Source organism: Hemicordylus capensis, chromosome 2, assembly GCF_027244095.1.
Source record: "Hemicordylus capensis ecotype Gifberg chromosome 2, rHemCap1.1.pri, whole genome shotgun sequence".
NCBI classification, from domain to species: Eukaryota; Metazoa; Chordata; class Lepidosauria; order Squamata; family Cordylidae; genus Hemicordylus; species Hemicordylus capensis.
The window spans coordinates 123,286,435-123,309,400 of NC_069658.1; the positions used below are offsets into that span (position 1 = coordinate 123,286,435).

A 22,966-nucleotide genomic window follows, 5' to 3' on the forward strand; every position below is an offset into this window, starting at 1 on the left:
TATGGTATTTTGTTGTGATTAACTGGTCTAGTGTTACCCACAGTTATTATAGGTGCATTGAAAAGAACAGATTTATCTGAAGACACACATATAGGGATCTAACTTCTCCACTGGGTATAGCCACAATAAGGCAAGTAGGGAATAATGCAAGTATTCCCTTCTCGCTATCTGAGCAAATTCCTGCTAACGTAGCTAAGAGGCACCTTTTAAAGTGGTGATTCTTTATACTTAGCAGGGCGAGAGCAGCTGTCTCTATCCAGCCCTAGCACAGCATCCCTTCAGTGGCTGCTGCTGGTGTCTGCCTTATGTTTCTTTTTAGATTGTGATTGGGGACAGGGATCCCTTATCTCATCTTTTTTACATGTAAACTGCTTTGAGAACTTTGATTGAAAAGTGCCATATAAATATTTATATACTCATAGTCACATGTGACCTGCAATCACACAAGGGTAAACTGTACTGGAACAGCCCTCTTGTGCTGCTGCTGCATGTTTGTTAGAGCCCTTCAGTGGCATGGCTGAGTCTGCACTGCCATGTTCTTCAGTCTGTCTACCACTGCTCCAAGGGGGAATTCTGTATTGGAGGCTGTTTTTCTGTATGCTATGCTGTGCGGGACATGTCAGCCATTATTTCAATACAGAAATCTTCTCTATTCTAATATTCTACAATATTAGAAATAAAGTCTGCTACAAAATAAACATTTGATTAAATATCCCCTCTCTCCAATCAATAAGCAACTCCCCAAGTATAAATGTTCAGAATCAACTCCAGAAGGTGTTTCTCCAGGAACACAAAATCATGCAGTGTCCTTTGTCCTTTGTACGAAGACATCACTGAATTGAGTCCAATCTGCTTAGATCTATTAACTAGATCATTGCATTTATTACATTTCCATCCTGCCTTTCTTCCTTGGAACTCTAGGTGGTGTACATGAGGTTAGATCAAGGGGCTTCTCATCCAGGCACTGACCAAATGCAGACTTGCTTAGCTTCAGCAAGGTTGATGTATATTATGTGCCTTTAGACCATCCCTGGGGATTAGCTACATTAATATTGTGCATTTTAGAAAAATTGAGGTTCTTGCACTACAAAGTCCACACAGGATCAAATTCCCACTTACCTGAAGCCACAAGTACTTACCTGAAGCTACAAGTATCATCCTCTCTTAATAATGGGAAAACACTGCAGAGAGAGGGACATATCATATGCTGCAAACACATCAAATGGTAATTCTTATAAAGTTTTAGGATTGGAGGGAGTGTGAGAAACATAGTCACTGAGGTAAACATGTGTCCTTATTAAATTCAAAATAAATAGTTGTTTCTGAAGTGGACACCGAATGGACAACTTATCAGGATATTCAGTACCATGGTGCCCTAGATATCCTGGCATTCCAGTCTGCATGTTGTTCAATTTGTGATTCTGGCCTTGGGCATAAACCCATGTTCTTCAGTCTGTCTACCACTGCCATAAGGGGGAATTCTGTATTGGAGGCTGTTTCTCTGTACTTAGCTGCACTAATAGTTTAATTAGAGCTGGGTGACTAATTCATAATGAATAATTTATCTGACAAATTTAGCCTTGTTTCCTGCTTACAGAATATCCACAAGCAGTTCACAATTTCCTTGAAGTTATTCATTATTCAAAATTATGTAATACACTGTTTTAAAAATAATTTTGTGTATGTGTGTATGTATACAAATGAGTGTGTATATATGTGTGTGTGTGTGTGTGTGTGTGTGTATGCCTCCCATAGCAAATGCTGACATAGTTGCTGTCAGACTCCCAGGGGACGAGGTGGGCTCCTAGCTCTACTCGAACTCCAGAATGACTGCAGCAACCCCAAAAAAGTCAGCCTCAGGAGCAGCCAGGGGAGGAGAGTAGCTTGTCACCTGAGCCCTCCTCCTGGCTTGCTGCATTCAGCCAGTTCCCTCTCCTGGAGAACTCCTGGCTCCCATGCTCAGAAGCAGCCCCTTATCATCAGCTGCCTTGTCTTTAAATACCCCAGTGCAGAGCTGACAAAGCCTACCTCCAGCCCCGCCCCCTTCCTGACCTGGCTTCCTGTTTCCTGCCACACACTCAACCTAGCCTTCCTAGAGCTGCCTTGCCCTCCCCTCTCAACCCCACTGGGATCCAACCAGCCTGGGCTCTTCTCATCCCCACTGCCCCCCTAAAGGGAACAAAAGCCTCAGAGGAGGAGTGCCATGCCCTTCTCCAGACTCCACAGGGCCACCCAAGTGACCAGGTAACATGGCATCCCAACAGTTGCCTTCACGACTAAAGGAGGCCTAAAAGTAGATTCTCTGCAGCTTTTGCTATGGAAACCTTGTTAGTGAACTGAAAGTGGCCGGAACAAATGGTCAATAGGCTATCTCTCTTCCTTAAAAATAATAATAATCAAGTGGATTAGCTAGCATGTTCAGATTTGATGATGTGATATTTGAAAGCAAAATATAGACTCTCATGAATATTCATGTATAAGTTTGAAACTAGTTTTCTGCAAACATTTTTGTCATGAAAATGTAATTGCATGTTTTTAAAATGCAAATACACATACAGTCACAAACACAACATTTGTGAATTTGCTTAACATTTATACTGTTAATACCCTTTTCAGGAGACATCAGACAAATCATTAAGGTACAGACAGAAATTTAGACAGGTTCAAGGTTGTCCTATAGTCCATTTGGCTGAGTTTCCCCCTGATTCCAGGCATGGTACATATTGAGGTCATTCACACAACCCAAAACTGGGTAGGACAAGTATTCTTTCCGGGTCTGGGAGCTGTATGTGCACCCAGTTTTCATTTGTGTGGGAGCAAACAACTAGGTAGGAGGAAGGAGGAGTGATTGTGTGGAATCAAGATAAGAGGAATAGCTGGGTAGGACAGCACTGCCCTACCCAGCTTTCATACCTAACATTTCCATCCCATCGGGGAGAGGAGAGCTGGTCTTGTGGTAGCAATCATGACTTGTCCCCTTAGCTAAGCAGGGTCCACCCTGGTTGCATATGAATGGGAGACTAGTAGTATGAGCACTATAAGATATTCCCCTTAGGGGATGGAGCCGCTCTGAGAAGAGCATCTAGGTTCCAAGTTCCCTCCCTGGCATCTCCAAGATAGAGCTGAGAGAGATTCCTGCCTACAACCTTGGAGAAGCCGCTGCCAGTCTGTGAAGACAATACTGAGCTAGATAGAACAATGATCTGACTCAGTGAGCCTGGTCTCATGATCAGTGAGACCCGGTTTGTAAGCAGGGAGAGCGGGCTAAGCCCGCTCTCCCCGCACACAAGCAGGGTGGGAGTCCTGGGCAGCCGGATCGGCCGTCCACACGATTTGCGGCTCCGTGATGAAGCCAGCGGGGACTGGGGAGTTCGGGGGCCACGCATCCCCCGGAAGCTCCAGTATGCCCTGCGTGAGCACGCAGGGCATACTGGGGAGACCTTCGAGCCAGGAGGCTGCTTTTCAGCCTCCCGCCGGGGGTCTACTCATGAGTAACCATGGTGCGGAGGTGTGCTGCGGCTACTCATGATTAAAAAAACCAGGTTTGCTCTGCAAACCCGGTTTTAGGGGTGGGCTACTTGAGTGGGTTACCCACTCAAGAACCACCAGGCTTGCAGCCCAGCCCGGTAGTTCTCACAATTGTAGAAAATCAGGCTAGCAGAGGCCTCAGTATATGGTAGCTTCCTATGTTCCTATTTGACAAAAGTAGGAGGAAAAGCTGTCCTACCCAGCTTTTCCTCCTGTCTGTGATTCTCTACAATCATGTCAACTTCACACAACTGGAAGCACACACAGATCCCAAACACTCATCCTACCCAGTTTTCGGTTGTGTGAATGATCTCAATGTTTGTTTGTGCTATTAGCTGACTTGAAACCTAGCTTTCATTTAAAAGAAGAAGGTAAAAGTCAGTCACAAGGTCTTGTAGCTATGAAGCAAAATGTGCACAAAGTATCTTGCCCAGTCTTTTAGAGTGAAATAAGCCTGTTCCTGTTTCTATTGTTATGGTCTAGGGCCTCATTTGTACTTAACGCCAAACCGGAGTTGAATGGGGCAGAGGTTGGAATCTGTACATGTCTGAATGCATAAAACCACAGTTTCCCTCACCAAACTCCGGTTTGAACCTTCAGTTTGTAATGAGTTTCACTGTTCCAACCAGAGGTTTGAAGGTGGCAGCCTTATGTTTGAATGCAGACATTGCCATAACCGGGGTTTCATGCTGTTTCTGGAAACAAAATCATAGAGAGGGCAGCCCAGACCCACCTGGGAGAGTGGCTGCCTGTCCAAGCATTTGCCCTGCCCCCATCTCTGTGCTCCTCAAGCTGTTGTCTGGCAATAGAGATGCCACGTCATCCAATCTCAAGCTTCTAAGCCTGTCAAAGGGAAAAGTCACATTGGAGAATGACCACTTTCCACTGTGTTTCTTGTTCCCTGCTCTGGCAATCAGAAGATAAAGGGAATAGGATGGAAAGTTGGACACTATGTGTTTTGTTCTCCAAAACTGAATAGATAAAGAAATATGTTCACAAGCACATGTACTTGCTGTGGCATCATAAATAGCAATAGCAATAGCACTTACATTTATATACCGCTCTATAGCTGGAAGCTCTCTAAGCGGTTTACAATGATTTAGCATATTGCCCCCCAACATTCTGGGTACTCATTTTACCGACCTCGGAAGGATGGAAGGCTGAGTCAACCTTGAGCCCCTGGTCAGGATCGATCTTGCAACCTTCTGGTTACAGGGCGGCAGTTTTACCACTGCGCCACCAGGCAACGCAATTAGATTGCTGAAAAAGATAACATATGTCGGATCAGTGATACCCAGGGTTGGTAAAAAATTATTGACTGGTTCTGCTCTATTTTTGTTCTATAATGTTGGGGAAGAGGGACCCAGCCACTCACCCTTGGGTAAAAGCATGCAGTCTCTGGCATCACTCATGAGCAGAACCAGAAGCAGAAGTAGTATTGCCTTGAGTCACTGGAGAGATTCCTCCTGTGTGATGATAACAGATTCTGCTCCAGAGTGGACCGCTCTCTCATGAGAGTTAAAGACCATGGAGAGACTTATGCACTACTCATGAGAAAAACCATCCTGGGTTACACAGGGATGGGGCAGAATAGCTAATAACGTGTGGCAATGCCCCTTCTCCCAAGGACCACTCTCTCATGAGAGTGAAAGGCCATGGAGACATGCATGTGGGCAGGATGGCAACTGCTGCCCAGTCTGGTTGCTCTGCACAAGCAAGCCATGGGGATGGTTACCCCAGCAATACCTTTCCTCATCTTGATGATTGCCATGAAGAAGCAGACCAAATAGTCCCTCTGCCAGTTTGGTCATCTATTGGTACATAGCCATGTTTGGTTTTGCCTGGTATGGCCGACCTACTTTCTTGAGATCACTGATAATTTGGGCTCTCCTCGCCTGCGATAGCCTGTGGTGTCTGATCTGCATATGCTTCAACACTGTTCCAAACCCAGGGAATTTAAATGAGAATAAAGAACTATCCCCGGTCCTGGTATTTCCCTAGTCTGCCCACCCAGTACACATGGAGTGTCCACTTCTCCTTGGGAGTATGAAAGCAATGCCTAGAGAGGAAGAAGCCATGGTTTACAAGAGCTATTATTTACCAGAGAGAATGGGGGCCCCACACAAGCGCCCCACCCCCTTGATTTGGATGTCCTACCTTATGAGATCACAGTCTGATGGAGGCCCAAAGCTCACTGAGCCTCTGGTCCTCTCCAGTGGACTGCCCCTCTCATGAGAGGGCTAATCCCTGGCTGGCAGGACAACACGGGGGCAGAATTGTACTTGGGTGTTCCTGGACTGCTTTGACGGGCTCTGTCATTGCAAGAGCATCTTTAGTCACAGTGGACCAGACCCCAGGATCCTTTGCCTGGTTAAATGCCATTTAAAGGGATTTAAATGCCCATTCCCTCCTGTGGGTGGATGGTCCATTCTGAAAAGGCATGATTGTGCTTTGCAGGCCCCCTTGAAAATCGTGGCCAGTGGCTACCACACCACATTTTGATGCCTTGTCCACTGTCTGGCGACACAAGTGCTACAAAGCTTGCTGGGATGTGTCTTGGGCAGACCAGGAAGCGTTAGTGGTTCCCCTGCCCTGAAACCAGTGGTTGCTGGGCTACAGTTGGACAAACGTCTGCAGTATGATTCCCGGGTTCAAGAGTTAACCTCAGATTTATCTACCTGCCATTATGTGTAAATGCGGACAATGAGGAAAATCTCAGTTATGAGTGTCATGTAAGGGAAGCAGTATGATATCTTCATGTATGCATGAGATAGGAAAAGCCTAGAGTAACCATTCAACTCTTCTGAAATAGAACCTGCACTTCCTTTTGAAGCTTTTAAAATATTCTCCAAGAGATGAAGGTAAATGCTGCCCATTGAAACAATAGAGACATCTTAGATTTTAGCATACCTGTGCTTGGGCAGCAATATGTCTGCCCTACCCCAAATAAAAAAGTAAAGTTCCTGCACCTTTAAACTCAGGTCTTTTTTGTGTGATTTTTTTAAAAAATTGCTTTAAAATAAAAAAATTGCCCTGAGAAAGACAATACAGTACATTATCCCCATATTGCAGACTGGAGGGATGCTGTAGCTGAGAATGCTGTACAGGAGCCTTGCAATGTAGCCCGGTGTTAATCTTGCAGGTTAGAGGTGGGATTGAGGCTTGTTTGGATTTCCAGATCCAAATTCCTGTTGTATAAAACACTAATCAGAGCTCAGTTTGAGTAGTTTACTCAGTAAAAGTTCCCACTTTTAACTCTCCCAACCCAAATTCCAGGGCTCCGTTGTATGCAAAGTCCATGTTTTCCATTAACTTCCATACAGATACATTGTGTTTTTAATGTTTACAAAGCTAAAATAACATCTACATGAAACCACTGGGAGAGGAGAGGTCATCCGGAGATTTGGCCTGAGGTGTCATCAGTATGTGGATGACACTCAGTTGTATTTCTCTTTTTCATCAGACACAGGTGAGGCAGTGACTGTGCTGAATAAGTGACCGGATCCAGTAATGGACTGGATGAGGGTGAGCAAGTTGAAAATCAGTCCAGATAAGATAGAAGTACTGTTGGTTGGTGGTTCCTCTTCCTGGGTGAATGGTATTCAGCCTGTTCTAGATGGGGTTGCACTCCCTCTGAAGGACCATGATTGCAATCTAGGGGTGCTCATTGATCCAGCACTGTCGCTAGAGGCTCTGTGGCTTGGAACACCTTTTATCACCTTCGGCGGATATGCCAATTGCGACCGTACCTATATAGAGATAGCTTGGCCACATTTACTGGTAACCTCTTGCTTGGATTACTGCAATGTGTTGTATGTGGGGCTGCCTTTGAAAAAAAATTCTGGAAACTGCAGTTGGTACAAAATAGGGCTGCAAGATTATTAATTGGGACTGGGCATTTGATCATATCATGCCAATGCTTCATCAGCTGCACTGGCTTGCAGTCCATTTCCAGGCCCAATTTAAAGTGCTGGTTTTAACTTTCAAAGCCCTAAATGGCTTGGGACCAGGTTACCTGAGAGAGCGCCATGGCCCATACCCAACTTGGATCTGAAGATCTTCTTTGGAGGCCCTGCTCCTAGCGCCTCTTCCAAATGAGCTGAGGTGAGTTATTACTAGGTAGAGGGCCTTTTTGTGTGTGGTTGTACCCCATTTATAAACTTTTCCTGTACTCTACCAAGAAAACCTCATGGCTCTTTGAGCGCCAGGAGTTGGAATTGAATTGACAGCACACTTTATTTTACCCCATTTATGGAAGAGTTCACCTAGATGCCAGGTAAAAACGTTTCTGTTCACTCAGGCCTTTTAAATTTGCTTTAAAAAACTGACTTTAAAAAAAGTTTTTAAATTGTTTTGTACTATTTCCACCCACCCCCCACCCCCAGTGTGTTGTGACTTGATGAAGCTACTCCCGCGATTGGTCAAAAGTGGACTAAGGGAGCCTAGCCTGCTTTCTACTGATTCTAGCGATCAAATTCATGCCCCCCCCCTTAAATGAGGTTAACAGAGCGAGCGCTACGTTAACCTCATTTTATTGCTCATGTGCTGATGCGGTGCTTGGCAACACATGGGTAGACTCCTGGAGGCTCAGGGGTCCCCCCAGAATTCCCTGCACACTCACGTGAGGCATCCTGGGACTTCTGGGGGCCAGGTGGCTGTCTCTTCTCCTCGTCAAGTGAGGGTTTCGTAACAGCATCCCTTAAAGAGGTGATAGTTTGCCTTCACTTGAAGAAACCCTCCCTGGACCCTGAGGTCCTTGACAACTATAGGCCGATCTCCAACCTCCCTTATGTAGCGAAGGTGTTAGAGAGGGTTGTATGTGCCCAGCTTGAGAGGGTCTTAGAGGAAACTGGCTATCTTAATTCTTATCAGTCGGGTTTCAGGCCTCGGCATAGCACAGAGACAGCATTGCTCGCTCTGGTAGATGACCTTCTTCAGGACCTTGATGAGGGTAGTGTCCCTCTCCTGGTCCTTCTAGATCTCTCCGCGGCTTTTGACACTATCGATCATGCTAACCTCCTTGACTGCCTGCTTGGGTTGGGTATCGGGGGCACTGTCTTACAGTGGTTCTGTTCGTACCTTAGCGGGTGTGTCCAGTTGGTATGCATTGAGGACAGGTGCTCTGACCCATGGCCACTCCTTTATGGAGTTCCCCAGGGTTCAGTTCTTGCCCCTGTACTCTTTAACATCTATATGGAGCCGCTGGGTCAGGTCATTTCCCAGTTTGGGGTGAGATTTCATCAATACGCTGATGATACTCTGCTGTATATTGCCATCCCAGACCATTCTGGAGATGCTGTTTCTGTGCTTACTCAATGCCTGGAAGCTGTTAAGGTCTGGATGAATCAAAATAATCTCAGACTGAATCCCACCAAGACTGAACTACTCTTACTCAGCCCCCGTACTGGCCAACAGCTGGATGTGAACCTTGGCGCTGCCCCCGAAGGAGCTTGTACATGACTTGGGGGTCCTTTTGGATTTGCACCTCCTGCTTGAACAGCAGGTGGAGGTTGCAGCCAGAAGTGGCTTTGCCCAGCTCCATCTGATTTGTCAATTACGCCCTGACCTTGATCGGCAAGCATTAATGACAGTGACCCATGCCCTTGTTATCTCCCGCCTAGATTATTGTAACACCTTCTATCTAGGGTTGCCTTTGAGGACAATCGGAAAGCTACAACGGGTCCAGAATGCAGTGGCTCATTTACTTATGGGTGCCAGAAAATATGACAGGGTAACACCTCTCCTGTAGTCATTGCACTGGTTGCCTATTCTCTACCGAGTTCAATTTAAGGTCCTGGTTTTGACCTTCAAAGCCTTGTGGGGTTTGGCACCTGTTTACCTACAGACCCACCTCTCCCATCCAGTTACATCCCATCTGGTCAGATCTGGTCAGATGGCCCTTTTGTCTGTCCCCGATTTCCGAGAGGTTTGGGGAGCTAGAACCCATGAAAGGGCATTCTCAGTTGCCGCCCCACTTCTCTGGAATTCCCTTCCTCTGAAGATTTGTTTAGCTCCTTCTTTGTCGATTTTTAAATCTTTATTGAAGACTTTTCTTTTTCGCCAGGCTTTTACCCTGTGTAGTTTATCTCCCCACCCCCCGTTAGTTACTTTAGTTTTATTTAGAATGTAATTTTAATGCTGTCTTGTTTTGCATGTTTTTGTACACCGCCCAGAGTCTTCGGAATGGGCGGTATATCAAATGTTTCAAATAAATAAATAAATGTGGGCAGCCAATCCAGCTGCCCAGGGCTCTGGGCATGATCATCTGCGGGGAGAGCGGGCTAAGCCTGCTCTTCCCGCAGTCCTCATTTAGGCGCTTCACAGTAATCGTGTGATGCACCTTGATGTGTTTTATTTGTTTTTACTCACTGTTTTATTGCTGTGCTGTGAACCGCCTAGGGAACCATTTTTTTGTGGTGGCTAACAAGTGCCATTGTGGTTCCTCCTCCTCCTCCTCCTTCTCCTTCTTCTTCATGCATACATTAAATAGTTAAAATCTGTACCAATAATGAGACAGGGATTAAGAATATTGTTATTGAGAGCTGTTAAAATGGAAGTAGTATTAAAATGGAAGAGTACAGATCACCAGTATAGAATATTTGGTAAACCTTAGACAATGTTAGTTATGGATAAGGTTTCAACTCAGATTAAAGAGGCAAATAATCCATTTTATGTTGATGATTTTTCTTGAATGGTGGTTATAGTTTCTTATTTAATGTTGACTCTGCAAAAACATTACACAAGAGACTGTTAAGACTGTTCAATATTTATTTTGTGAAATTAAAAGGAGAAATGAAAATGTGAAGTTGTAATTGAATATCATCTGTAATCTGCAATGCAATGAAGAATTGGTTGCTTTTGGTTTTGGTTTGTAAAATTAAAATTCTGTAATAAAGAACACTGAGAAAATTTAAATTACATGTTTCACACAAAACCTTAGTTAAAAAGAGCAGGAACTCTTATGTTTGGGGTGTTCTGAGGAAGGGCACATTAGTGCCTAGTTGCAGGTATGCTAAAACATTGAGTTTCCACATTGTTTTCTATGGGTAGCCAACGTTAACACTGGGAGGACCAAAATATGGTATCAAGTATTAATTTGGAAGCTACAGAGTGTCTGGCTACTACAGTTCTGCACATATATTGGCCAAAATGAAAGAAAACATCCAATTTTGAAACCCCTTTGTTCATCAGAGCTCTGCTTTTGGTCTTCTGAGAACCTTGACTGAATGTAACTGAAGATATATTCACTGCATACAGAAAGGATCTTTTGTGCATAAGAAAGGAAATTCTATGGATGGGTGGGGAGGGGGGAAAGAGAGATAATGAAAGTTACTACAGCCTATGCAACTGGGATAAAGGCTACTTTACTAGACTCAGAGATCTTATAGTATATAATAGGTATATGTGAATCAGCTTGAAATTGAGCCGGTTCATACTTGAACTGGTTCAGTTCAAAGGCTCAGCCTCAAACTGAACCAGGTCCAGTATGGGCTGAGGTCAAACCAAATTGGTTCAGGCTGGTTCGGGCTGGCTCAAAGCCCTACTTACATAGGGGAATCCCCTTTACTGGTAGAGGAGCAGTGGGAGCAGAGGAGGTGCTTAGGTAACTGTTTAAGTTATTAAAGTAAAGTACTCCACAAGGGTGATGGTGGCTCCCCCAAACCCCACCAACCTGCCCCTGAGTCTCCTGGGCCAGCCATTTTTTTCAGCGCATGCTCATGGGCCATTTCCATGACCATACAAATGCATAGTCATTCAAAGGGCCTATGCACACGCACTGAGGTTTTTTTAAAAAGGCCTCAGCACACGCAAAGAAGTTCTGAATCAGGCCTGAACTAGGATTGACCCGGGCCCAAACCAGGCCACCGCCAGTCCAAGACATTCGGGGGGAGGCAGGCAAGGGTCGGGGGAGCCGCCATCCATTTATGGCTGCTGCAGTAGCTGCTGCTGCTGCTGCAAGTACCATTGTGAGTACTTAAATTTAATAACTTAAACAGTTAGTTAGCCCCTACTCCCGCGGCCCCTTTACCAGTAAAGGGGAATCCTCACCAGATTCCCCTTTGCTGGTAGGGCTTTGAGCTGGCCCAAACTGGTTCGAATTTGAACTGAACCAGGGAAACTGGCTTTTTGCAAATCCCTAGTAGGGATGTGCAAACCAATTCAATATCAAACCAGTTCACACTTGAACTGAGCTGTTTCAGATGGTCGATCTTGAATTGAACTGGACCCTGTTCAGTCCAAGGTCAAACTGAACCTCTTGGGCCAGTCTTGGCCCAGTTCAGTGGTGGCAGGGGGCATTAAAATACTGTAAAATAATAAATTACTTACCACCCCTGGCAGCTGCAGCAGCCTTGGGGGGGGGGTGTGCTGCGGCAGCCATGGGGGGGGGTCTCCAGTGGCTCCCCCTCCTCCCCCGGCCTCCCCCAAGTCTCCTCGGGCCGGTTCAGCCCATTTCAGGGCCATTTCAGCCCTCTGAGTATGTGGCAGCCATTTGGCGGGGGGGGGCACTGCATATATGCCATGGCCATTTGCGTGACCATGCAATTGCATGGTCATGCAAATGGCCCATGAACATGTGCGGCGGTCCAAAAAATGGTCATTGCACACAGGTAGAGGGCCGAAACAGCCCCAGGAGACTCAAGGGGAAGCTGGTGGGAGGAGGGGGAGCTGCCGGAGGGGGAGTCCTCCAACCATGAAGGGCAAGGGTCGAGCATGCACACGGTAAGCCTCAGCATTCCAAGCAGCCTGTCCAGCTCCTCAGGCAACACAGTCTGAAAACCATCCAATATAATAAGACCAGATGATGCATTGGCAACATCCAGTTCTGGTGCTGCAAAAACCTTAGCATCCAAGTCAGCCCTGGATGAATCAGATTACTTAGATCCTTTGCAGTCTGGCTTCCAGCCTGGATACAGCATGGAAACTGCCTTGGTTGCCCTGGTGGATGACCTACACTGGGAAATAAATAGAGGAAGTGTGACTCTGTTGATCCTCTTGGACCTCTCAGCGGCTTTCAGTACCATTGACCAGGGTATTCTTCTGGGACATTTCTCTGGGTTGGGACTTGGGGAAACAGTTATACAGTGGCTCCACTCCTACCTGGAGCGTTGTGCTCAGAAGGTGGTGCAGGGGACACCTGCTCCACCCCTTGGCTTTTGGCCTATGGGGTGCCAATGTGGTCTATTCTGTCCCCTATACTGTTTAATATCTACATGAAGTCTGGCATGTGATGACATGGGAGAGGTCATCTGTGGGTGTGGGCTGTGGTGCCATCAATATTCTGATGATAGCCAGCTTTAGCTATCTTTCAAGTCAGCAGACATCAGGAGGCAGTGGATGCTCTGAACTGGGGTTTGGAGGCTGTTCTGGACTAGGTGGGGGCAAACAAGCTGAAATTTAATCCAGATAAGATGGAAGTTATTTGGGTTGGTAAAATTGATCATCTGAGTAGTGAGGTAAATCTGGTCATGGATAGGGTCACACTCTCTTGAAAGACCAAGTCCTCAGCTTGGGGTTGTTTCTGGACCCAGCACTGTCCTTGGAGGCACAGGTGGTGGCAGTGTGCAGAGGTACTTTCTACCAGCTATGGCTGGTACTCCAGCTGCGATTCTACTTGAAGAAGTTGGACCTCAGTCACTTATGATTTGGTAACATCCAGATTGGACTACTGCAATGTGATTTACATGGGGCTGCCCTTGAAGATGGCTCAGAAGCTTCAGCTGCCCCAAAATGCTGCTGCAAGGATGCTTGTGGGAACAAGTCGCTTCATGAGTGTCACATCCAAACTGTGGCATCTTCATTGGTTACCACTTACCAGCTGCTTCCAGGCTAGATTCAAGGTGCTGGTCTTGACCTTTAAAGCTCTACATGGCTTGGGGCTGGTGTACCTGTCAGACCACATTTGTTCATATGAACCTTCCAGGGCCCTCCACTCAGCATCTCAGGCCCTGCTCATGGCCCCACCACTAACAGAGATCCAGTTGGTGGGCACTAGAGACAGGGCCTTTTTGGCTGTGGCCTCTTAGCTTTGGAACACCGTTCCCAAATTTTTTTGCCTCCCTCAGTGTTCTAAAAAAACAATTAAAGACATCTTTTAAAAGAGTCTCTTAAATATTTTATCTGCTGCTTATATCTAGTAGGTTCTTTAAATTTTATAGTTTTCATTTTTCAGCTTGGTATTAATAACTTTTAATTTGAAACATTTAAAAATATATAATTTTAGCTGTGGTGTTAGCCTGATCTTTTGACTTCTTTAACATTATTAGTGTTTTATTTTTCATTGTATATATTTTATTTATGTTTTAAGCCACTCCAAGGCATAGTGTACTGGAGAGGTGGGATAAAAATATTTCAGACAAATAAATAATAAATAAGCAACTTCAACTGAGAAACAAGAGTGTGATATTTATTACTATCTAAAACATAGGCTGAGAAAACAATTAACAGACTGACAGTATCTAATGCAGAGAGAGGGAGAACCTTTCAGTTTGAATTTAGGACAGCAAATGAGGAGCAGACAAACAAACCTAGACTCCTCTTCCAAGGTAGTACACATGATACATTCAAACAGACAAGCATGTCCTAAACAAAGAGCAGAGACAAGGCTATGGCAAATCCCAACAACCTCATAGGTCCTTACTATAGGTTTGTAAGGCGGGTCAGTAGTATTATTATATTGCAGCTGTGGGTTAGGTAGTAACTTTGGTGAGTATTTTCACTAAGGCAACCCCATGAGTTCGTGGCAGAGGTAAGATCTGAACCTATATCCCTATTTCATTGAGAATAAGTCTAATAGTACCAATGAACCCCCATGAAACCAGTGGAATGTAGTCCAAAGTAGATGTGTACAGAAGAACATTCTAAATCTTCACCTGATTTCAGCTATAAGGTGAGGATTTTCCACTTTCTGTTAACCTGGATAAGGGAAGGTCCTGTAAAAACAAACAAACTAAAAACTACCCGTTACATTTAAGACTTGAAGTGGCGGGTGGGGCAGAAAGGACTCTGCCCCTGAGCTGGAACATCTACTTGGAAACTGATTGAAAAGATGCAGAACCATATACTACTTGAGCAACATATTAGAGACAGTAGGGCACTGCAACTGGCTACATCATGTTGCTTGTTCTATTCTAACATTTATTGGGCAGCATCCAGACTAGTTCCAGTCATGTAAGAAGTTCCTCTTATGCAAGGCAGGAGGGACAACGTTTGCTGGTCCCCCTCTTTCCTCTGCTGCCCCCTCCACCCCACTAAAATACACCCCTAAGCGTTGGGAGACCCTCAAGGCCATATTCTGATGGTGCAGCAGTGGGAAGGGGGGGGGATTGGCAAAAATCACCCCTTCCCCTTTGTAGGAGGAGAATGGTCTTCTGTTTGCACAAGTACTAGTCTGAATGCTGCTCACTGTGTCCAGCAAATCCTACTGGACTTCCCATATACATGCAGATACAGAGAAATAAATCTGTATAAACATCCTCAAGCATCATCCACAATTTAGACTCTTTTTCCTTCTCATGGTAATCAACTTGTATCCTAGGCTGCGCCCGCCACCCCCACCCACCCCCCACCAGGCCAAACTCTGAAGCTGGATAAAATGCCTCCCCCACCCACACACAGCCCTGTCTGTGAGTGTGCAAACTGTCAGAATAAGCAGCCAACTATAATGCTTTGCCTTTTGATGTGTTATTGGATCAGCTTGATACTTCTGTTTGTGGGAATCAATAAAATAATGCTAATGGAAACACTTGGATGCAAAATCATTGCATTGATGGATACTGTTCTGATCATCCTTCATTGAGGCTGTGTTTATCATATACTGATATGAATCTTGGAAAGAAAAATCATTTTTTCCCCTTTGTCAATTTTTATTACAAAGCAGAAGTTGGGGAAGAAAATCAAGAGACAGAAGTGTCTTTTGATATGTATTATGTTTATAAAGACATGATAGAAGCTCTGTTGAGGCATTCTTCTACTTGATTACAGTGTCCACCAGGGTGCACCTGTAAGCCTTTGTGCTAATGTGCTCTGTAACTCTGCTCCCTCACTTTCCATGAGTACAGCATTTGTCTCTTCAGACCAACACAATAACCATGATGAAACAGGGGGTGGGATCGGGGATTCAGCATGCATCATAGCAGGGGTGGAGCTTGCTGGCATGATCTCAGGGATGATGTAACCATTCACAGCATCCCCGCTTCCAAAATGCCTGTATGGGCTGCAGTCTGTGACAAATGGCAAAGCAGGGATGTAGCAAAACTGGAGTGGGCTCTGGAACAAAATTCTTCAGGGAGGCAAGAGGGGCAGAGCAAAGAGCAAGCTGCCACTCAGCCAGAGCCCCCCCCCCCCGAATGAGGGACATTTGCCCCCCCCCCATTCAATTATAGATAGACACCTGGGTCAAAGTTCTCCCTTGTACTATGCCACAATTAAGTAGCAGTAGCAAGAGCCAGTGTGGTGTAGTGATGATAGTGTTGGACTAGGACAGGGGAGCCCTGAGTTCAAATCCCCAATGAGCTATGAAACTCACTGGGTGACTCTGGGCCAGTCATGTCTCTCTCAGCCTAACCTACCTCACAGGGTTGTTGTGAGAATAAACATAACCATGTACACTGCTCTGGGCTCCATGGAAGAAGAGTGACATATACATGTAAAAAATAAGATGCCCATTTATTTATTTATTTATTTATTTATTTATTTATTTATTTATTTATTTATTTAACATATTTGGACTCTAGGCAGCTTAAAGCAATAAAACCAAGAAATTTTTGACAATCAAAACATAATAAATCCAATTAAAATACCCATTAAAACTACCAAACAGCTAAAAAGCTTGGCTGTAGAGATGTGTCTTTAGTTATTTCCTAAAAGCCAACAGGCTTTTTGTCAAATATGACAAAATATGGCTATAGTGGAGTGGGTGGGTGAATGCCACCTTGCACCTTCCTTCCCTGTGTACAATTACTTCCACCTCATTTGCTTGGTCACCGTTTCCTCCATCACTTGGAGCCTTTACTTCTTTTTCTCATGCCTTATGGCCTGCTTTTAACTTGCTCCTGTCTCCTTCCCTGCCATTGAGCAGTACAGTGTGGGATCAGGCTGTAAGGGCCATTGCTCACATCACAGTTTGATACCCCTAGATCTGCACTGGTGAATATAGGTGTGTATTTTGTCATGTGACAATGCTGTGCAATGGGCTTTCTTTGCAGCTCAGTCACAGTGAAGCTTTTCACACGGGGCTTTTGAAGCCCTTTAACTTACATCTCCTCCGGAATGGAGGGTGTGTGTTCACATATCGGCTAGATTTACCCCAAGTCCCTGCGAGTTATCAGGGAGCAGTTTGGGTTTTTCACTTTGCATTTGAGTGTAACCTGATTTATATCCGGGGTAAAAATCCACTATTTGTGTCAGTTTTTTGGGACAACTTCGAGTTCGCAGTAAAGCCTCCCCGTAAACCCGCGGTAAAACCTGCTGTGCATAAAAGCCCCTGGAAGCAAATGTCCACTTCTGTTCTAGATGCTTACCTCAAATGGGAGGAAAAGACCACACACATTACAGCCCTTCTCACCTGACAAAACACACACATCTATATACATACCTATCTGTTTCTGTGTATGACATTATAAACATAGGTACTTTCTATTTGTTTGTTTGTTATTATTTTTAATTTCTATGCTGCCTTTCATTAAAATAACCTCAAGGCAGTTTACAAAATGTTCAACAATCTAAAACCATTAAAACTACACAATAAGAATTAAAATGGAATATAAAAATACAAATCTAATTAAAAGTTTGAAAAACATGTACAATAGAACCATAAGATACACAGCAGCCGCAAACAAAACACACATTTAAAAGTCTGGGTAAAAAGCGAAGATTTTTCTTGCTTTCCAAAAACTATGATGGAGACTGGGGAGCGGAGGCCCATGGGGAGAGCATTCCAAAGTCTGGGGGCAATGAATGAGAAGGCCCTGTCCCGTGTACATGACAGGCGAGCCTCCCTCATTGTTGGCACACAGAGCAGGGCCCGCTCTGATGACCTCATTGAGTGGGCAGAAACCCTTGGGAGCAGGCGGTCCCTCAGGTATCCAGAGCCCAAACCGTTTAGGGCTTTAAAGGTCAAAACCAGCACCTTGAACTGGACACGGAAACAGATTGGCAGCCAACGTAGCTCTTTCAAAATGATGGTCATATGGGTCCCAGCAGGCAGCTCCAGATAACATCCTAGCTGCCGCATTTGGCACTAGCTGCAGTTTCCGAATATTCTTCAAGGACAGCCCCATCCATCCAGCTATAAATATGATGACTAGATGAATTCAGTGAGCTGGAAGGGAGGGACAAATAAGTGTTTTAAAAGCTTTCCTCACACTCTGCAACTCCAAAATGGTGAGATAACCACACTCAGGGGTGGCCCCAGGTATTGTGGCATCTGATGGAGGGTGCCAAATGCTGTCTTGCTTCATGTACCTGATGGGAACCACCCCCTTTCAAAAGCGCCCCTTGCAAGCTTTGCACGTGGAATGGGGGAGCAGGGTGGGAGGGAAGTTGCCTCCTTTCCTTTCCTTTCCTTTCCTTGTGCTTCTCGCAAACTTTGCTAGGAGTGTGAGAAAAAGTGCTCCTTGAAAAGCTTGCAGAGGTCTGATCAGACCTGAAGAGCTGCTCAGAGGGCAGCTAGAGGGAGCATCGTGCCGACCTATGGGTGCCCCAATAACTTGCTGCCTCAGGCAACTGCCTCACCTTGCCTCATAAAAGGACGCCCCTGAATTATACCTATTCTTAATGGAAGGGCTGTTTTCATTGAATCACACTAACATAAAGTCACATGGAGACTTCAAAATAGTTTCAGGACACCCAATTCTCTGCATAATTGAAGTTCATTTGAGATTTTAGTATATTAAAATGCTCCCTAAAAGGAGTTCTTTCTTGTGCCTTCTGTTCATTTGCATTGCCTGTTATTTCGTTGTATTTCGTGGCTTCCAAATATTTGTCTGACATGTAGAAACCAGTCATGATTCAGTTTACAAATAACTCCAGACCTGTCAAACAGATTGCATACCCCAGAGCTCTTACTATGAAAACAACCCTGCTGCTTTATTATTCATTTTTTAATGTCCTCGCGGAAATGCAGTTCATTTGTAAGCATTGGGCTGCTTTCATGAGGTGTTGATAGGCCCCTGTGAGGGCTATGAACTGTCAAAGAAGGTGCTAGGCTTTAGACACTCTGCTTTGGATTGGTCCTTGAAGGCTCTACGTGTTGTTTGGTTTTCTGTTTAGTGTTTCTTTTTATAGCAATATACACCATAGGCAATATTACAGGTGTGCAAAGATGAGCAACGACTATCCCTGAAAAATACTTCACCCTTTCTGGAGGATTATTGGTGGCTCTGGTGGGTAGCTATGGCTAGAAATTGAACTTTTGGATAACGTGCAAGGACTCTCTCTGTACCTCCCCACTGCTAACAGCTTTCAAGCAGTGCTTGAATTACAGGCAAAAAGGTAGGAGGGCCATTAATAAAATCCACCAATCTCACCCTTGGTTCCTCCTTATTTAAATCAAGGGCAGCTTCACATGTAATGGTGGCAAGTAAGGAGGAGGTGACCACCAGTCCCCAGTGAGTGCACACTCTTGGTATTTCTGTCTCTTCCATATTGTTTGAACCCGGAAGTATCAGGTGGACAATGTCAGATTCCTTCCACCACCCAACATTTGCCTGACATTTGTAACCTAGATCTGAAGTTGAGTGGAGAACCCAGTACTGACATTTCTAGGTCCGAATGACAAGGAGGAGATGGAAATACCAGGAGTGTGCACTTGCTGGGAATGGCAGTTCCCCATCCCTGCTACTTACTTGCTGCCATTACTGTTGGAGACACAGCTCATGGTTGCATCACCAGTTTGCACCTTCTATCCTAGTGACCATTCGGGGCATTAGGAGTAGAGATAGTCCGGAAGGCTCTTTATGAACATAAGAACAGCTTTGCTGGATCCGGCCCAAGGCCCATCTAGTCAGCATCCTGTTTTGCACAGTGGCCCACCAGATGCCACTGGAAGCCACAGGCAGGAGTTGAGGGCATGCCTGTGTAGATTCTCTTTAATCCCCCTTTTGTTGTCTCTCTCTCTCTCTGCTCTAGCTTTCTCTGATTGGTAGACTGATAATTTCAGGCATCTCTTACTTCTTACTTCTCTCCTTGATACTATGAAGACAGAAAATTCAGGGACAAAGGCTTTTCTGTATGTAACTTTCTCAATAAAACTTACTTGTGTTTGAACCTTAAACATCTGTCTCAGGATACTCTTTGATGGGCTTGCTCTTCTCACCATGCTTGTTCTGCTATATGAACTCAACCTCTCCCCTCGAACAATTACATGCGAAGCCACCCCTTGTCATGTGCCCCTGTAGCCTTCTAAAACCAGAAGCTGAAGGAGCTATTGCAAAAGGTAAGAAGATGGCGAGCCCCTGCTCCCCTTTAATTCAAGCATTGCTTGCAAGTGCAATCATTTCCTTTCAGAACTTCCTTTGTCGCCTCTCCCCTCCAAATATTTTCTCCTAGTCCTGCCACCAAAACATATGCACATTGTTTGTGAGTGGGTCAGGAGTTTTCTGATGGTTCAAGATGTGAAGGGCTGTAGAACTACATTTTCCTAATCCTTGTGATTTTAACACTGTATTTTGCAAGTTTCAGTTTCCTTGCAAAATAGGATTTGCATTTCCTTGCTGTAAATAAGTCGAGGAGTGGGTATCAAAATTCCCACTTCTCAGAGTGTAGCCATGGTTACCACCAAAATACTGTATGTAATTGGTTGACCCAACCACATCTGAGGTTCAAAAAAGTGTGGGTTGACTATTTGGTACCCTGAAGAAATTGCCTGCAAATGACTGACTGGGGCTGTGTCGTGTTGCCTCATTGGCATTCAGCACCACGGCTAGAGTATGAATGAGAGAAAAAATTACACTAGATATGGCAAGGAAAAAAGCTAAAAGGTGAGCATTGAGAATTAGCTTTGCTGCAGACTCTATCTTTACAGACTTCCAGGTAGTTACAGCACCTTTGAGTAGGGATTCTAGAGGGATGGAGGAAGGGTGCAGAACCTCTTCTTTTGTGATGTGGGCAGCTTAAGATCAGCACCAGGTTGTAAGGAACCCTGCACTGGGCTTCCCTATGCTGTGCTGGGCCCATACACCCAGGCAGTGCTCCAGACTGTTTCTGGCATTTGCTACCCAAGTAAACCATCATAAGAATTTTGGGGAGGCTTACCTCTGTGGAAACCATGCGGAGAGTTTGCAACAACTGCACTAGCTGCCATCATATTTTGATCAGTGCTACCTTGCAGGCTTTCAACTGAATCAGTCTCAGGGTGCCTTGTGGGCCCTAGGTTCTGTTGTGGGCCCATCTGTTGGCCCTAGGCTCTAGGGATGTGCCTGAATCATTTCGGCGCCTCTTTGGCAGGTGCAGCTTGAGAACGCGCCTCCGGGGGGGGCGGCTTCTTTAAGGTAAACAGAGCCGGTGCTCCGTGCCCCCCAGCAGCCCCCACGGCGGGGAATCGCCTCCACCACTCACCTGGCTCCTGCTGAGGCGAGCCCCCGCCAGCGGCCAGGTGAGTGGCAGAGGCAATTCCCTGCTGCGGGGGCTGCTGGAGGGCATGGAGCACCGGCTCCGTTTACCTTAAAGAAGCCGCCTGCCGCCACCCCCCACAGAGGAGAGTTCACAAGCCGCGCCTGCTCTTTGGAGAGGCGCTGAAATGATTCAGCTTCCTGCAGTTGAAATACTCCGGTGTGGGTTACTTTTAAAAGGAGGCAGGCAGGTCCTACCTGCTCCTCCAATGAGCTGCTGCTGCCCCCCACCACTGACCCCACCACCCCATCACAGCACTGTTGTGCTTTAAATTTAACTTAAAAATCAGCAGCCACTCTGCTGTTTAAAATGCCACTCATCATGGGCGTAGTGCCTATTGGAAAAACAGAGACCAATGTCCCTGGGCCAGGGGTCAGGGCCCCCCAAGGGCCCCCCCAAGCAGGCCACCCTGGAACCCCTGCCCCTTAGGCCGCCCCTGCCCCACCATTCCTTAACTGTTGGCCTCTGGGGGTGTGGGGTGAACCAAGCAGAGCAGGCCACCCCCACCCCACCCCCCCACGCACACATGGTGGCAGCAGTGGGCACTGTGGCTGCCTGGAAGGCCTTTCTCTGCTCTCTGGCCAGCTGAACTGCATGCCTGCGCAGTTTGAATACGGACATCACACACCCGAGACATCATGAGCATGCAACATCGGACTGGATGTGGGGTGGAGACTGCCGCCGCTCACCTCATCCCCCCACTGGAGGCCAACAGTTAAGTAGCGGTGGTAGGGCAGGGGCGGTGGCAGGGAGATGCTGATTGTCCTGCCCCTTGGATCAGACATTGGATGCAGGGGTGTGGCTTAGGGTGCTGGGGATGTGATGGGAGGCCCCCTAAGAAGACTTTGTCCCCTGTTGCACAGGGGTCTCGCAATGCCCCTTGCCATGCTGATGGGATGCTGCTCCCAGCAGTCCTTGCACAGTGTCAGCACACAAAAATGGCAGATCAAAATTGTCTCCTGAGTTCTGACTCCATACAATAAGTACTTCCATCTTATCTGGATTCAGTCTCAGCTTGCTGTCTCTCATCCAGCCTATCACTGCCCCTCAGGAAGGCATTTAGGGAGGTTATGCCTTCTCCTGATGGTGTTGACATGGAGAAATAGATTTGGGTGTCATCAGCATACTGTTAACACCCTGCACCAAATCCCCTGATGATCTCTCCCAGCGGTTTCATGTAGATGTTAAAGAGCATTGGAGACACTATGGAGCCCTGTGGGTTGCCATTTAAAATTTCACATTTTGAAGAACAATAGTGTCCAAATGACACATCCTGGAATCTGCCCAAAAGGTAGGAGCAGAACCATTGCAAAGCAGTTCCTCCCATTCCGAACCCTCTCAGATGGTTCAGAAGGATACTATGGTCAATAATATCGAAAACCACTGAGAGATCTAAAAGGACCAAAAGAGTCATATTGCCTCCATCAATTCCTCTTTGGGGATCATTCATCAGGATGACCAAGGCAGTCTCCACCCCACATCCAGTCCGATAACAAGTTTGAAATGGGTCTAGATAATCAGTTTCCTCCAAGACTGACTGGAGCTGGGATGCCACCACCCTCTCAATTACCTTGCCCAGCCATGGAAGGTTGGAGACAGACTATAGTTGCTTAACTCTGAGGGATCCAATGCAGGCTTCTTCAGAAGCAGTCTACTAATTGCCTCCTTAAGACAGGAAGGCATCCTGCCCTCCCACAGTGAAGCATTTATAATCTCTACCAGGCTTTCTACTACAACAACACCCCACCCTGCCTGATAGTATATGCTATGTCGGACAAGTATCTAGAGAACAGGTGGTAGGTCACATCATTCCAAGCAGCTTTTCCAC

General features: G+C 45.9%; 1 long non-coding RNA gene across 1 annotated transcript; it reads left to right on the plus strand.

The window, feature by feature from the left end:
- Positions 1-2,100: 2,100 nt before the first annotated feature.
- LOC128342419 (uncharacterized) lies at positions 2,101-19,779 on the plus strand. The gene is made up of 3 exons (XR_008314972.1): positions 2,101-2,244; positions 6,992-7,053; positions 19,657-19,779. It is a non-coding gene; the product is annotated as an uncharacterized LOC128342419 (long non-coding RNA).
- Positions 19,780-22,966: the final 3,187 nt, after the last annotated feature.